Raw genomic sequence first — 17,424 nt, 5'->3', positions numbered from 1 at the left:
CGCTAGTCAGGCAGCACTAGGGTTAAGCCTGAATAGCGGGGGGTCCTCACGGGTTTTTTTTTTTTAACTTTTATCTGTTCTTTAACATTTGCCAGGGCAGTGTAACAGTGATGTGTTTCTACAACACGCTGCTATCAAGCAAAACTCCTGAGTTCGCTAAGTCGCAGCTTCATACATTTGAGAGCTGTATAGCTGCAGTGGCAAACAGTCGGTAGTTTGATCTCTGGCGATTTTGCAAGTAGCGATTTTGACAGAAGCAGAACTCTGTCGATTTTGTATGAAAACTCAGCTTCATACATCGGCGAGTTTCAACTCTCCCGAGAAAATTGCTGGAGTTGCAAAATCACACTTTGATACATTTACCCCTTGGTGTTATAGTAAATACAATACAGATGGCTTGGCATGTTTCCATAGGTTCAGGCTCCAGGGCAGTCCAGTATAGTGTAGTTCATAGGTCAGTTCAAATGACACCCTCCAAGGGGGTCAGCTCTCCAATCAGATGCATACTAATCTTCCCGTCTAAAGTTTGTTCAAACTGGTCTATTTACATTATACACAGAATACCATCCTGATCCTTAATTCCCTATATTCCATAACTAGCATACACGAGGTGCAATCTCATAGCCGATGCAACCGAATCACTAAGGATAAATAGGGGATTAGAATGACGCCAAACATGATATGTTTCCTGTAACCTGAACCTTAGATCTCAATAAAGTGCTTCATACAATTATCATATATAACTATAAATTCAAAAACATTTGTTAATAAACAACTGTGGGTGGGAACTATTATAAAAATTAACTATGTACAAGTGAATGTGTAAGTGTATGCGTGCGTTATTTATCGTGTGTTTGCGTCATGACACGTGGTGTACTGAACGCAATCGCACGGTAAAACAATATTAATCAATATACTTTTTTTTCATCTAATTATTCGACTTTGACAGTTTGTATGAGGGGAAAGTGTCAAATGCAGCAGAAAGATCCAGGAGAATTAGAAAGTAATGGCCTTTAGTTTTAGCTGTGATCAAATCATTGACAACCTTGGTCAGGGCAGTCTCTTTGGAGTGTTGAGAGCGAAAGCCTGACTGAATAGTATCCAATAAGTTGTTTGCAGAAAGAAAGTGTGTGATCATTATAGATACATACAACAGACAGTGTTTTTATATATGTTTATACTTAGATTTAAGTATAATTTTTTTATTAATTTTCTTAAGTTTTCAGCACCCTGTACTTTGTTCAATGTTAAAAACCTGAAAAGGAGCATTTTTCATGTATGTTTCTGTCAAAGCACTTTATAAATCCCTACGCTGGCTTAATTCATTTCTAAAATACAGTACAGCTTTGAAATGGAGACAATAGACATGCCATACTCCACTTCTACTTCGGCCCCTATCATGAAGTGGTTCAAGTGGCATGTATACGTTACAGAAGGAGCGGATGCAAATAAAGGTTCAACTTCTTCCTCTTCCATCCACTCGTTCCTGACTTTACCTGATTCCCCCCCAGGGGGATTAGTGATTCCCCCCACGGCATCTTTTGTACTTTCTATGTTTCTATGATGTGCATTGCAATGTTTTTTTGTGTCTTTTCTATTGTCAGAATGTGAGGATTTATATTTGCTGTTATACTCATTGAATCACCCCCCCCTCCCCTGCAATGGGGTTCCCCCCTGTATCCCCCTTGTTAATTCCCCTTCTTTTTTTTGCAAAAACTTCAATACAAATTATTGATGAAAAAATCACTATATAAATAAAAATAATCAAATACTGAATTTTTGTTTCCAATGATGAATAAAATAACATACCTTTACCTCTTAACTGTCCTGATTCCATCAGATAGTTCCCTAAAATCAGGACTATCTTAAATAGCCAAGAGCTTGTCCCAGCATGAGGAACAGCTAGGATGTATTTCCTCTCTTCACTTTAAATACGTGCTGTGTGAACCAGTTAGTGTTGTACTCTTTATATAATGGAGGATGGAAGGGAGATGTAGGTGGCTGGAGGGAAGTGCAAGCTCTTCCCTCCATGGCGCTGGCCATGCCCACACACATCTGGCCACACCCACACACAACTGGCCACACCTCTGGTGGGACAGCACTTCTCACAACAGGCCCTTTATAATTTTCAGCCGCAGGCCCATATGGCCCTTAATCTGGCCCTGGTATTGACTACTCTGGGGTTGGATGCCATTATGAAAGGGGGACCCTATGCTGTGGGAGGCAAAGCCTAGTGCTTGTGATAGTGAAAATAGGGGCAGCCCACGCTGTTTGTCCCATCATTTTTCGCTACTTCCTGCCTAGGCTACCAGCATTACAGTTGTTTAAGCTGTTGTGGTGGAGTGGCTGCGGCCAGCCCGGAGCACGCCATCGCCTCATTGCTGTGCTATCCCCACACGCCTCTCTCAGTGTCCGAACGATTGCCTGACACCATCACCTGGCTTTCCTGCCACTACTACTGGCATCAGCTGAGCTCCTTACCTATGAGCGGGCCCCCGACATTCGGCGGTGACCACTGACTCTGATGGCGCTGACTCGAGGGACGACCCCCTGCCTCCCCCATCCCTTTTGGAGAGAAGTCTTGTCCTTGGCACCCAGAAAAGGGCCCAGTATATGAAAAATCCCTCACACAGAGGCCTTCTTCTGGTCCAGACGCCCTGGCCTCTAGTACCAGCAGTAGTATGGAAGGCTTACTTCCGGTGGGCGTGGCCGCGGACATCAACAGGCGGCACTAAAACACTGGACCCTGTGCCCACACAGCTTCTAAGGAACACCACCAGTCTGGCACACATGTCCCCCTCTTTATCGGTAGCTCTACAGACGAACAAGGACCTGAGCCACAGACTCCAAAGTGGTCCACTGTATTATCTGCCGTGTACACAAGCATTCTGGGACAGACACCGTCACATAAGCATTGCTTAAGTGGTTAAGTTGGTGAATCTCTCCTCCAGTAAACATACTGACTGTGCCCTGCAGCCACGTTAGCGCTTACACGCCTACTGCCAGGCTCCAGCACGGTGCTTCAGCTCCCTCTCACAGCAGGCACAAAGCTAGTCTCTCTATACTTGACTGTAATTCCACAGTGACAATGAAAGCTAGAGGGTTAATTCCCACTGCATATAGCCACTACTGCATAGCACTCTCTTTCTAACACTTTGATGCCATCTAGAGGTCAATCTGAAAATAACAGCTGCCTTTTCTTTCACCTACAGCCAGGCAAAAGCCTCCTATGCGACATAACAGAGGACTGCAAGCCACCAAATATCCTGAACTCCTAGTGCTGAAAACACAGAGCATTTGCAAAACGAACATACCGCACTGCTCGGGACCTGGTGTCACCATCGCCACCCGCCTCACTACTATCATTTGTTTCTGATTTTTCTCTCAGCTAAAGTGTACTAATGATCCCAAACAGGTGCATCAACTCATTGTCTTTAGAGCTTAAACTTACTATAAAAGAACAATCGGCTTGTAATGACATCTAGAACAAAACGGACCTCCTCAATGGGCACCTCTAACTTCTTTGATAGAAGCAAAAAGAATGCTAAATTGCAAATGACATCCATGGCTCAACAGCAACCAAATCGTTCACCAAGTTCAGACACCCTGGGAGACGATGAAATCCCATCTGCCATGAAGCATTTAATCAGCTCTTTGGTCCAAGATATCAAGACGACTGTCACGGTTACATACAGGAGTACAGCTAGGAGCCACGAATATGGTGAAAACACTCTGTTTATTTGCAGAAAAGTATAAATAGCAGGTAATCAAGAGTAGTAGTAAATACCAGGTGCAAGCTGATGCAGGAAGTAATATGAATGTTCAGAAACCAGCAGGTACACAGCTAATGCAGGGAAGCAGGAGGTATGAACAGATTCCAAGCAGCATGTAACCAGGGAGCAAGGCAGGAGGAAGAATCCACAGGGTGCAACAACAGGATATGACATCAATAACCAGCAATGTGTGCTGGGAGTGACAGGTATAAATAAGGAAAATGAGACCACACCCAGGTGCATGGGATAATTAGTGAACAGAAAGGTTAACTCCTAAAGCACAAGAAATGCACAATAGCAGCAAACACATAAAAAGAACAAATACAAATAATAAAGTCCAAAAGGTAGGAGCTGCCAGGCGGATCGTGACAACGACATTCCACACTGAGTTACAGCAAGCAATCTCGGACTTTCGTAAAGATATTAACGAACTGGGTGACCGCACTGATGCCCTGGAGACCAAAACAGATGAGATTTTTCAGATCTTTAGAGGATACCACACAGGAGCTCTCCTCACTATGCATCGATCTCACATCTCTGACAGGGAAATGTGAGGATATTGAGGATATAGAGTCCAGAGGAATAGCATCCACCTCAAAAATATCCCCGAAACAGTGGATGCACTAGCCCTTCCCGGCATCCTGCTTGGCTTCTTTAAAACCATTTAATGGATGCTACGGATGCAGACCATTTCTTGGATAGAGAGCACAAATCTCTACGACCCAGATCCACACCAGGTCAGCAACCTAGAGGTGTCATCCTCCGTATGCACTATTATCACATAAAGGAGAAAGTTATGCAGGCTACAAGGAACCATGATTCCATTCCATACCTTGGCAACAATATCCAATTTTTGCAGACCTGGCTCCTCTCACCATATAAAAATGCAGAACGTTGAGGGACACCACAAAAATTCTTCGTCAGCATGATTATCGTTGCCGTTGGTGTTTTCCCTTCCTGCTTCAAGTCTTTACAGAATCCAGACCTCTCTTTGTAAAGACCCCAGCTGAAGGTGCTTTAATACTTGAGAACCTAGGTCAGCCTCCTAGCTCTACGACTTCTCCGACCACAGCAGTGGCACCGCGAACCCCGCGTGACCCCCCACAGGCCAAATGGAACACAGCTTGAGCCTATTTAAGGTTGGGAACCTGAACTGCTGATTTCCTCATACTAGCACCATAATTAAAGTATCTGGAAAGCATTGGACATAGCCCTGACCCTCAGTGACTCATTCCTTGATGGCCATCGATGCTGTCTCTCCACCCCCAGGGCCATCTTTTCCATTGGGCACGATGGGCAGGTGCCCGGGGGCCCCACATGCAAGGGGGCCCCATAGGCAGGTCTCTTAATTAGATTAAATAATCCTGCAAAAGAAAAAACCTGCAAAAAAAACCTTCAAGGGTCACTGAGCAAGTACATATATCTATCTCTATCTCTATATATCTATATCTGTATCTCTCTCTCTCTCTCTCTATATATACATATATTAATGTTATATCTATGGTTTCAAATTATATTTGTTGACATTTCTGGAAAACTTTTCTCCCAGAACTTGTTTGCATCAGCCACTTCCAAACATCGAGGAGTGATTATTCTTGTACGACCATCGATACCGTGGTGCGCCACTTGACTGCCGACCCAGATGGCCGATATCTCATCCTGGTAGGCGCAATAGGCCAGCTCCCAGCACTCTAATTTGTTGCTATGCCCCAACAATGGCCAGATTTCCTTTTTCCAGGGGCTATTTAGTCTTGTAAACAAACATGCTGAAGGCCACTTGCTAATTAGAGGTGACTTTAATATGATTATAGGTCCCATCTTAGATATGACTCAAACGACTGCATCCTCCCCACAACCTCAATTACACTCTACCCAACTGGCCAAATGATTCGCTCTATTGCTCAAATAGCATTCTCTTTTAGACGCCTGGCGGATGGTCAATGGCACTAATAGAGGGTATACTTTCTATTCACATCCCAATAGCATATACACCCAAATAGATTATTTTTTAGTAGACACCTGGCTCGCTGCAAAACTTCTAGGAGCTGGGGTTCTCCCGTTTACCTGGACAGATCATATGGGAGTATCTCTCCAACTAGATATAACAAATCTCCCCAAGCGACGTCTGACAAGGAGGCTAAATGACACCCTCTTGCTTAAGCCTGCAATATGCTTAGAACTGACAGAGGCACTAACTGATTTCTTTGCCCTGAATGAGACTCCTGCCATATCACCATCCACAGTCTGGGAGGCACACAAGGCTAAAATCCGTGGACGCCTTATTAGCATAGCAGCCGCTCTACATAGGGAGGACCATGAACAGATATCCACATTGGAAACTCGTCTCCTTTCCCTTCTCATCATCCAACATCAGGGATCATTAGATCCATCACAAATGCAGGAACTAACGATAGAGAGAGGCCACCTCAATGCGATCCTGTCCAAAAAAACAGCTTGTAATCTTAAATGGACCCAACAACTTTTCTATAAAAAGAGCGATAAAGCAGATTCCCTTTTGGTCCTGAGGCTACGGCACAGGCGTACATGCAATGTAATTTCCTCAATTAAAAGTCCTCAAGGACAATTAACATACAATCCAAACTAGATAATTGAAGAGTTCAAAACATATTATTCATCACTGTATGATTTGAATGACTCAGACCCGTCGCCCCCCAACCTAGACAAAAGAATAAACACTTACTTACATTCCTGCCACCTTCCGCAGCTTTCTGATTCAGAAATTCAATTCCTGAGTTCAGATATAACAGAGGAAGAAACCATTACTGCCCTACATAGCATGAAAGTGGCCTCTGCTCTGGGCCTGGAACGCTTCCCAGCCAAATATTACACAAAATTGCTGTTGTCCTTAGCCCTAAGCTTACCACCTGGTTTAATTCCATCCTTGATGGGACCCCCTTTGACCCAGCTACCACCTGAGCCCGGATCACGGTCATTCCGAAAGAGGGCAAAGACTATTCCCTTTGTAGTAGCTACTGCCCCATATCATTACTAAACGTAGATCTGAAAATATACGCAAATAGGGTAAACTCCGTACTCCCTAAACTGGTACATCCCGACTAGATTGGTTTTGTCCCTGGCCGACAGGCCGCGGACAATACCAAGTGGACCATAGACCTTATCCAAAATATTAATGAACACGAGCAATCCTTTTTCATCCTATCTCTAGATGACGAAATGGCATTTGACCGCGTTGGCTGGACCTTCATGATAGAGACACATACTGCCTATGGTTTCCAAGACCGCTTCCTCAAAGACGTCTCAGCCTTGTACTTTCAACCCTACTGCCTCTGTCCAGGTGAACGGGTGTTCCTCTTCTTCTCTCCCTGTCCGAAATGGGACCAGACAGGGCTGCCCCCTTCCCCCCTCCTATTTGCTTTAGTTATAGATCCCATAGCCATGAAAATATGCCTGAACCCCAATATCACAGGCATACGTTTACCTTCTAGCACCCAAAAGATTGCACTATGAGACAATATACTTTTACCATCACCAGCCCTTTAAATTTGCTCTCTAACCTATTCCAAAAACTTGACACCTCTAGAAAATCAAATTTCAAAATCAACACAGCTAAGACAGACATTTTGGATTTCCATATCTTTCCTAAATTGAAACAACTGTTAGAATTGAACTTTCCTTTTCACTGGAACCCCGACCACATTAGGTATCTGGATATAGCTCTCACCAAAAAGGTGGAAAATCTCTATCGAGCTAACTATCCCCCGCTCTTAGCTTGTATTAAAAAAGGCCTAGCATCCTGGGACAAACTCATGATATCCTGGGAGGGACGGATTACATCAGTGAAAATTAATTTGCTTCCTAGGCTGCTATACCTTTTCACACTCTCCCTGTTTGAGTCCCCCCCTCAACCCTAAAAAAGTTACAAGCCTCTATAATGCGATTTATCTGGTCAAACAAGAGATCCAGGATCTCTGCCCGCATCTTGCAACGCCCCCCCATGGCAGGTTGCCTCGGCATCCCCAACTTTCGTAACTATTACTATACGGCACAACTAGCTCAATGTGAGCAATGGCATTTCCCACCTGGAACCAGGGTCTGGGTTGATATAGAATTGGATCTACTAGGTAGCTCATCAGTTTGTTCCATCCTTTGGCTCCCAGCTACACAACGCTCAGCCCCTGTTTGAACCCACACAGTAATGGCCCTCTCCCTCTCAATATGGTCTCAATCTAATAGAATGGCATCTCTCTCTCCCGCTCCTTCGATCTTGATACCCCTCTGGTCCAACCCTGCCTTCACACCTGGACTCTCGCGTCTCATGTATACAAAGTGGGCAGGCGAGGGCAAACTACTACTGCTAAATCATATCACCAGGACCTCAACATTTCTGCAGTTTTCAGACCTGGCAGACTGGTGTGGGTTTACGATGGGACAGTTCCATCAATATTTCAGATTAGACACTACCACCAAACGGTCAAAGCTCAGCTGTCATCCAGGCCACTATGTTTGAGAATCTGTGTCTCTATGGACTATCCTCGTAAGGTCTCATTTCTAAACTGTACAATGTGTTACTTCTCACTACGGATGTGAAGGACCGCTTCCAGACACAGTGGGAAACAGACTTGGGACAACACTAGACCAAGAAGAGTGGTTGGACATTTATGAATAGACAGTGAGCTGCTCCATAAATGTTCGCATTAAGGCAGATTACATGTTATATACCCACAAACAAGCACCAGTTGTTGGAGAAATTGTGCCCAGACTGGAACCTTTACTCATGTGTGGTGGGACTGTCCCAAAATATACCCATACTGGACGTCAGTCCTTACATTAGCTTCAGCGATCCTAAGTACTCCTATACCCACCGATCCTAAGCATGTACTGTTGTCCCTACCTCTCCCAGACCTCCCCTCACACTCACAAACTCCTTCGACATATTATTAGAGCAGCTACCTGTCAAATTGCGGCCTCCTTGAAAAATCCAGCACCACCAACACTTCAAATGGTCTGTGGTTGGGTATGGCACACCTATCAGATGGAGCACATCACCAGCATACTGAGGGGCTCCCCCGTGTCCTTCTATAAAGTTTGGTCCCCATGGGCTTCTTACCACAACCAACAGGATCCACTCCTGGTGTAGGATCACCAGATAAGACTATACCTTTTCACTAAAAGTGGGAATCCTCTACTCTTTCCCACATCCACTTCCAACTCTCTCCACCCTCCCTCCTATAATCCTATACTACACCCCTTCTTCTCTCCTGTATAAAGATTTTCTGGGATCAGTAGAGCTCTAAAGTGTTACTAGAAACTCAATGCAATGGTTCATGTTATGCTAAACTCAGTAGTAGAGGTTTTTGGTTGCACATGCAGATATATATATTTGTGGAGTGGCTTGGGGAGTTGATTGACCACAAACACTTACTAGGCATGTCAGAAACCTGTGGAATGGATAAAATTGTCTAGGTCTAAGGTAAATTCCATGTGTTAAATCAAGTCTTTCTGATGAATACACTTTAATATTGTCCCCCCAACCCCACAATTTTAACAACATTATTACCTCAAGATACTTAAATTTTTCAACAGCCTGCTCCTCCTCGGCCTGTTCCTGCCCCTTCTCCTCTATAGCCTCATCCTAGTCCTCCTCCTCCATGGCCTGTTCCTGGCCCTCCTTCTCTCGGCCCACTCCTGGCCCTCCTACTCTCAGCCCACTCCTGGCCCTCCTCCTCCATGGTTTGCTCCTGGTCCTCCTCCTCCATGGCCCTCTCCTGGCCCTCCTCCCTGGCACCTCCTCCTTGCCGCTCTAGGTTTCTGCAGCAGAGCAGGGTGAGACGGTTTGTTGAAAAAAAAAATGACACATTAGTTTATATAACAATGTCATCTTTCATACTTACATTGTGAAATATCCATTTCCACATATTGACATTTGAGTGGCTTAAAAAAATCCACCTCTACACCATATACATATGGACTTGACCAATGGATGCTCTTGGGTAATATGAATCACAGCAGTGAGTCAGAAAGATCATTATTACAGGATACGGTTGATGACAGAATAATTGACAGGTGAGGCTGACATTTTACATATGGTATTTCTCTAAGGCTTTGTACTTTGTAATATTAATCCTATAATTATAATTATTATTATTATTATTATTATTATTATTATTATTTTTGTCGATTTGTAAGGCGCCACAGTGCTCCACAGCGCCGTATCGTAGGGAAAACAGTTCATACATAAAACAGGGACATACAAGGTAGAGGAAAAAAATGCATACATGAAATCAAAGGGTACAAAGGACCCTGCTCATTAGAGAGCTTACATTCTAAATGGAAGAGGGCACAGCTGAAACAAGAGGAGTAAATATGTCTAAAAATGGAGATTGAGATAGCTGTGAGAGTGCATTACTGTGAATAGTGTTATCAAGGATAAGGTCACCTCTAAAAAAGAGATGGGTTTTCAAAGAGCTTCTAAAGATTTGAAGGAAATATTATTACCAGTTATAGCATTTCATAAACCAAATCTAACAGTTAACCAATGATTAAAATGTAAAAATTGGCATTACTAGAGAGCTCACATCTCGGAATCTCAGCTCTGAGATCCTCAAGGAGCCATGACTGCTGCCTCCAAAGATCGCTCCAGCGATACTGGAGCTGCACTATTGTTCACATATGGATAAGTTGCAACCATATGCACTGGCGGTGAGTATGGTAAGCCCGGTGATTTTCATTATCTATATACCAGTCCCTAGGCAGGTACAAGTCGTCCATTGCAGCTGTCAAAATGCACAGCTCTGCCCAGGCAAATGTCGCAGCCCTCACGATTACAAGTGATTGACTCTCCAAGATTTGGAGCAGTGAATGTCTCTCAGTGCACTAATGGGAGTAGACACGTCACTCATGGATCCTTTCATCATCAACATCAACATTTATTTATATAGCGCCACTGATTCCGCAGCGCTGTACAGAGAACTCACTTACATCAGTCCCTGCCCCATTGGAGCTTACAGTCTAAATTCCCTAACATACACACATAAACACACACACACACACACACACAGACACAAACTAGGGTCAATTTTGATAGCAGTCAATTAACCTACTAGTATGTTTTTGGAGTGTGGGAGGAAACCGGAGCACCCAGAAGAAATCCACTCAAACACAGGGAGAACATACACACTTTCAATATTGTATGTAAGCTGTCTGCCTCACCTGTCAATTATTCTCATTTATCAACCATATCTGGGCAATTAGGGGAGTGTCCGGTCCCTTGATAATCATACACCGGCATTTGCAAGTGAATGCACCTGAATTAAATTACAGTAAAACTCACCTGCATGCCCTATATAACGACTGGTGAAATACACATTCAGCTGTGCCATTTTATGATTTTAAGAGCTCAGATATTAGGTCCATCGGCCTAATTTACCCAACACCAGATCCTCTGCACCATCGTGCATAATTTTCCACTGTTTATAGTTCCCACTTTTCACCTGCTTTTCACCTGTTGCCCCACTACCCTCTCCAACCCAAATTCATCAATGTGCCCCAAAACCATCTCGCCCCAACATCTTTCCCTCCGCCCCCTATGCTCAGCCTCCAGCCACTTCGGCCCACATTCCATCACTCTCTGCTGACCCATTGATCTCTGCTTCTTCTACACAGCCTTCAACATCATGAGTAAAAGAAGCCAGGTCCAAAAACAAACCATACCATGTATGATGTGTGGTTTTTGATTTGTTTATTAGTAATTCTGATAACTTATTTGAATATCCGCAAAACCAAGCCTCTGTTTTTTATCTAGTAAACAGACATTTATACCAGATTGTAACAATTATTTACATTAAAAGTAGGAGGATAACACATACTGCCTGAAGCGGGTTTTAACCTTTGTAGTTTGCGTGTACAATAAAGAGTTACAACTTAGGAATAATTGGCCTCATTAGACACATTCTAGATCTGTTTGAGGAAAATATAAAAAATACAAATTTTTGCTAAAAAACCCATAAAACATCTTTTGAAAAATAACTTTTAAAAAAACCTAAACAATATACATGCCTTGAATAAATATACACCAAAAATAAATCAACAGAATGCCAATGAACTGAAGCATGTGGATTATAAAATCTCAAAAGAATGCACGAAAATTAAAACAATTATATAATGAATGTTACCTGTTAATAATAAAGGCATTAATGATAAATTAGTAAAAAAGTGTTTTTTTCCATGAAATACATGTATTAGAATTAGAAATGCTCACTGATCCCTGTGTTTCGGTTTTGGATCTGAAATAGCTTCGGGTTTTAGCTTTGGTTTTACCAAAACCGCCCTTGCGTGTTTTGGTTTTGGTTTTGTTTAGCTATTTTTTATAAAATTTCATTTTTTGGGGTAAAATCACATAATTTCGTTATTATTTTGTACCTACATTATTATTAACCTTACTAACACTTAATTCCAGTGATTTCCATTAAATTTTTACCATCTCACAGGTCACAATATGCTTTTCATACACTGCAAATACTGCAGCGATCTGGCTGGATGGTAAGCGACAGAGCAATGACTCAAACACACGGCAGTTCCTACCATATCTAGGAAACATTGCAACGAGCACTCCACCTGTTTCTTGGATACGTGAGGTAATTCTCATTTATCAACCATATCTGGGCAATTAGGGGAGTGTCCGGTCCCTTGATAATCATACACCGGCATTTGCAAGTGAATGCACCTGAATTAAATTACAGTAAAACTCACCTGCATGCCCTATATAACGACTGGTGAAATACACATTCAGCTGTGCCATTTTATGATTTTAAGAGCTCAGATATTAGGTCCATCGGCCTAATTTACCCAACACCAGATCCTCTGCACCATCGTGCATAATTTTCCACTGTTTATAGTTCCCACTTTTCACCTGCTTTTCACCTGTTGCCCCACTACCCTCTCCAACCCAAATTCATCAATGTGCCCCAAAACCATCTCGCCCCAAGCCCCTTCTGAGGCAACATCTTTCCCTCCGCCCCCTATGCTCAGCCTCCAGCCACTTCAGCCCACATTCCATCACTCTCTGCTGACCCATTGATCTCTGCTTCTTCTACACAGCCTTCAACATCATGAGTAAAAGAAGCCAGGTCCAAAAACAAACCATACCATGTATGATGTGTGGTTTTTGATTTGTTTATTAGTAATTCTGATAACTTATTTGAATATCCGCAAAACCAAGCCTCTGTTTTTTATCTAGTAAACAGACATTTATACCAGATTGTAACAATTATTTACATTAAAAGTAGGAGGATAACACATACTGCCTGAAGCGGGTTTTAACCTTTGTAGTTTGCGTGTACAATAAAGAGTTACAACTTAGGAATAATTGGCCTCATTAGACACATTCTAGATCTGTTTGAGGAAAATATAAAAAATACAAATTTTTGCTAAAAAACCCATAAAACATCTTTTGAAAAATAACTTTTAAAAAAACCTAAACAATATACATGCCTTGAATAAATATACACCAAAAATAAATCAACAGAATGCCAATGAACTGAAGCATGTGGATTATAAAATCTCAAAAGAATGCACGAAAATTAAAACAATTATATAATGAATGTTACCTGTTAATAATAAAGGCATTAATGATAAATTAGTAAAAAAGTGTTTTTTTCCATGAAATACATGTATTAGAATTAGAAATGCTCACTGATCCCTGTGTTTCGGTTTTGGATCTGAAATAGCTTCGGGTTTTAGCTTTGGTTTTACCAAAACCGCCCTTGCGTGTTTTGGTTTTGGTTTTGTTTAGCTATTTTTTATAAAATTTCATTTTTTGGGGTAAAATCACATAATTTCGTTATTATTTTGTACCTACATTATTATTAACCTTACTAACACTTAATTCCAGTGATTTCCATTAAATTTTTACCATCTCACAGGTCACAATATGCTTTTCATACACTGCAAATACTGCAGCGATCTGGCTGGATGGTAAGCGACAGAGCAATGACTCAAACACACGGCAGTTCCTACCATATCTAGGAAACATTGCAACGAGCACTCCACCTGTTTCTTGGATACGTGAGGTAATTCTACAGCTAATATATGGCAACGAGTGCTCCACCTGTTTCTTGGATAAGTGAGGTAATTCTACAGCTAATATATGGCAACGAGTGCTCCACCTGTTTCTTGGATAAGTGAGGTAATTCTATAGCTAATATATGGCAACGAGTGCTCCACCTGTTTCTTGGATAAGTGAGGTAATTCTACAGCTAATACATGTCAACAAGCGCTGACCCCCTGGGATGCGTGCTTTTATAAGAAACACACCAATCCAGGGTGCCAGACAATGCACTAAAAAGAGCGATTGAAATTCATAGTAAAAGCCAGTTCATCAGTGAGCTTAGAATCAGCCCCTATGAACTGCTTTAAGGACGCTATTAATTAAAATGACCAAAGCACCTTTTCTCTTTGGGTGTATATTACACCCTCAACTTATTAGTGCAAATTAAGAGAAAAAGCCTGTAAAGATTTGTAGATAAATAAAAATAACCAAAGCACCTTTTCTCTTTGGGTGTATATTACACCCTACACTTATAGTGAAAGTTCCGAAAAAAAGCCTGCAAAGACTTTTAGATAAATAAAAATGACCAAAGCACCTTTTCTCTTTGGGTGTATATTACACTCTACACTTATTAGTGCAAATTCTGAAAAATACAGTTTAATCTCTGCTAGGCCCTCCCTAAACAAGCTATCAATGGCCTAAAGGCATGTTAGACAAACAATGCTGTGAAGTGAATTCTACACTGTCAACATGATGTCGTCATCATCTTCATCATCATCCTCACCCTCATCAATGTGTACATCATCATCACAGACTATTAACTCATCTCCGCTGGAATCAGCCATTAGAGAAGTGTCAGTACTTGGATGTATTTGCCGATAAATGCATTCCTTCGGAAAAGATGTAGTTCATTTTGATGAACATCATCTTTTCCACATTTTTAGGAAGTTACCTCCTACGTTGATCACTGACAAGGTTCCCGGCTGTGCTAAATACTCTTTCTGAGTACACACTGGAGGGTGGGCAGCTTAGGTATTGCAAAGCAAGTTTGTACATGGGTTTCAAAATGGCTTGTTTTTCCTCCCAGTATGGAAAGGGACTGTCTGACATTTCCATATCAATTAACTCTTGAAAATAATCCTCCACCATCCTTTGCATGTTAATAGTAGGATTGGATGGAGTTATGGCCACACTTTTTTTGGTAAAATCTTTCAAACTGGCCCAGATGTTAAACTGTTGTGGTCTACCACCTGCGTCATCCCTGCTTCTCTTTGGAAAGTGCAATTTCTTCAGAGAAGCAGCTGCCTGACAAACAGAAGGAGAAGACGTCGACAAGCCAAGACCCACTTCAGCGGTCAACTTGCTGACCAATAGCTTCTTGCAAATGTTCAGATCTCGGTCATTTGGAAGCATAGAATCGATGTAGGTCTTAAACCTCGGATCAAGCACAGTTGCCAAAACATAGTGATCCGACTTCAAGATTTTAATAACTCCTGGATCATTGCGAAGCAAATTAAGTACTTGATCTACAAGGCCAAAATATCTCCTCCTTCAGTTTGTCAAGTTGCTTTTCCAAAAGTCGAATTAAGGGAATGACTTGGCTCAAGCATGCAGAGTCTGAACTCACTTCACATGTCACAACTTCAAATGGTTTCAGCACCTTGCACAGCACAGAAAGGATTCTCCACTGTGCAAGACTGAAATACATTCCCCCTTCTTTCCCAATGTCATGGCTTGTGCTATACACTTGTATGTTCCTCCATCCTCTAAAGCATGTACAGGGTGAAATTCAACCTTGTTAACACCTCTTGCTTAAGTTGGTGGCAGGGCAAATTAAATTGTTCTTGGAGCTGCTGCAATCTCCTACATGCTGTGGCAGAATACCGAAATTTTACGGGCCACCGCAAGCATCTCCTGCACTTCACGGTTATTTTTCAAAAAGCTCTGCACCACCGAGTTTATTGTGTGAACAAAACAGGGAATGTGATGGAATTCACCCAGCTGTAATGCTCGCTCAATACTGTTGGCGTTATCAGAAATAACATATCCTGGGGAGAGTCCAAGTGGTATAAGCCATGTATCAATAACATACCTTAGTTTTCATAACAAATTATCAGATGTATGCCTGTTAGTGAAGCCAGTGATATAAACAGTAGCCTGCCTGTTAGAAATGTTACGTAATGGTATACATGCTGCTGCTGTTCCTGCTTGTGAAGGCGAATGACCAACCCAGTGGGCTGTCACAGTCATATAATCTTTGGTTTGGCCACTTCCACTTGTCCACATATCTGTGGTTAAGTGTACAGTGGGTAGAATGACATTTTTGAGCCAAATTAGTACATTTTTACGAACGTTTTGGTACAGTTAAGGAATAGCTTTTCTTAAAAAAATTGGTGTCGCAATGGAATTTTGTAACAGGGATACAAAACATCTATTAACTGTGAAAAACCCACTGCGTTTGTAGTGGATATTATAAGCAGATCTAATACTAGCATAGTCGCCATGGGGTCTGTGATCCGTTTTGCGACTGGGTGACTGCTGTCATACTTGCTTCCTCTAGCAAAAGATTGTTTCACAGTTAATTGTTGTAAAGTACTAGTGCTCCTCTTCTTGGGCTGCTAATGGGAGGAAGATTCACCCCCCAGCAGCAGCAACAGAAGTAGCAGTGGGACTAAGGCTCAAGAATTCTTCAGCAGAATCAATTATAGTGCAGGAGTCATCGAGCCTTACCAAGTTGGATGCAGGGCTAACTCAGATCGCTACTGAGGATATTGATGAGGACGGTGTTGTGGGTGTAGATTGCAGGTGTCGCAATGTAGGTGAGAGAAGGGTCCTAGCTGATGAAGGACTGCTTGTTGTTATTTTTCTGCCATAACTTTCAGCTTTTCCCAACACCTTGCCATGAACTCGCGTCAAATGGCGTAACATGGATGAGGTTCCAAGATGGTTAAGGTCCCTCCCTCGACTGACTGTGGCTTTACATACACTACAAATGGCTAGACAACTGTTGTCAGGATTTGGGTAGAAATAATTCCACACATAAGAAGTGGCTTTATTGGTCTTATGCCCAGGCATGACAATGGCCTTCTTCTTGTCACGTGCCAGAACTGCTTCCACTGGTGCAGGACTTACACAAACAACCTCATCAACATCCTCATTAGCGCCCTCGTCGGCAACACAAATATCCCCCTCATCCTCTTCCAATTCCAAAGTGGCATCCTCAATTGGTGTATCACCGGCTACACTGGGTCTGTTCAGGCACACATCAGCAGAAATGTTGAAAGGGCCCTTCTTTATGGGTACACTATCAGAATGGTCACGATTACATATACCACTCGTGGATGGACTCTCCTCAGGGATTGGTGTCATTTCTGATTCTGACCATACATTTTCCTCTAATGCCTTACTGTTTTTTTCCAGCTCGGCTTTCACACGTAACAGTAGTTGTGCACCACTTTTGGACTGCGAATTACTTGGTTTTGCTTGGTCACGAGTAACCTTACAAGAAGAAGCCTCAGTAACATTTTCCGATCTCGCACTAATAGAGAAAGGCGAAGGCCTATTTCTTTCTTTGCACTGCGTGTGTAGAATGGCATGTTGGCAATTTTTTTTTTATCGGCAGTT

The sequence above is a fragment of the Mixophyes fleayi genome, chromosome 1, assembly GCF_038048845.1.
Source record: "Mixophyes fleayi isolate aMixFle1 chromosome 1, aMixFle1.hap1, whole genome shotgun sequence".
NCBI classification, from domain to species: domain Eukaryota; kingdom Metazoa; phylum Chordata; class Amphibia; order Anura; family Limnodynastidae; genus Mixophyes; species Mixophyes fleayi.
Note: the sequence above shows the minus strand (reverse complement) of the source record.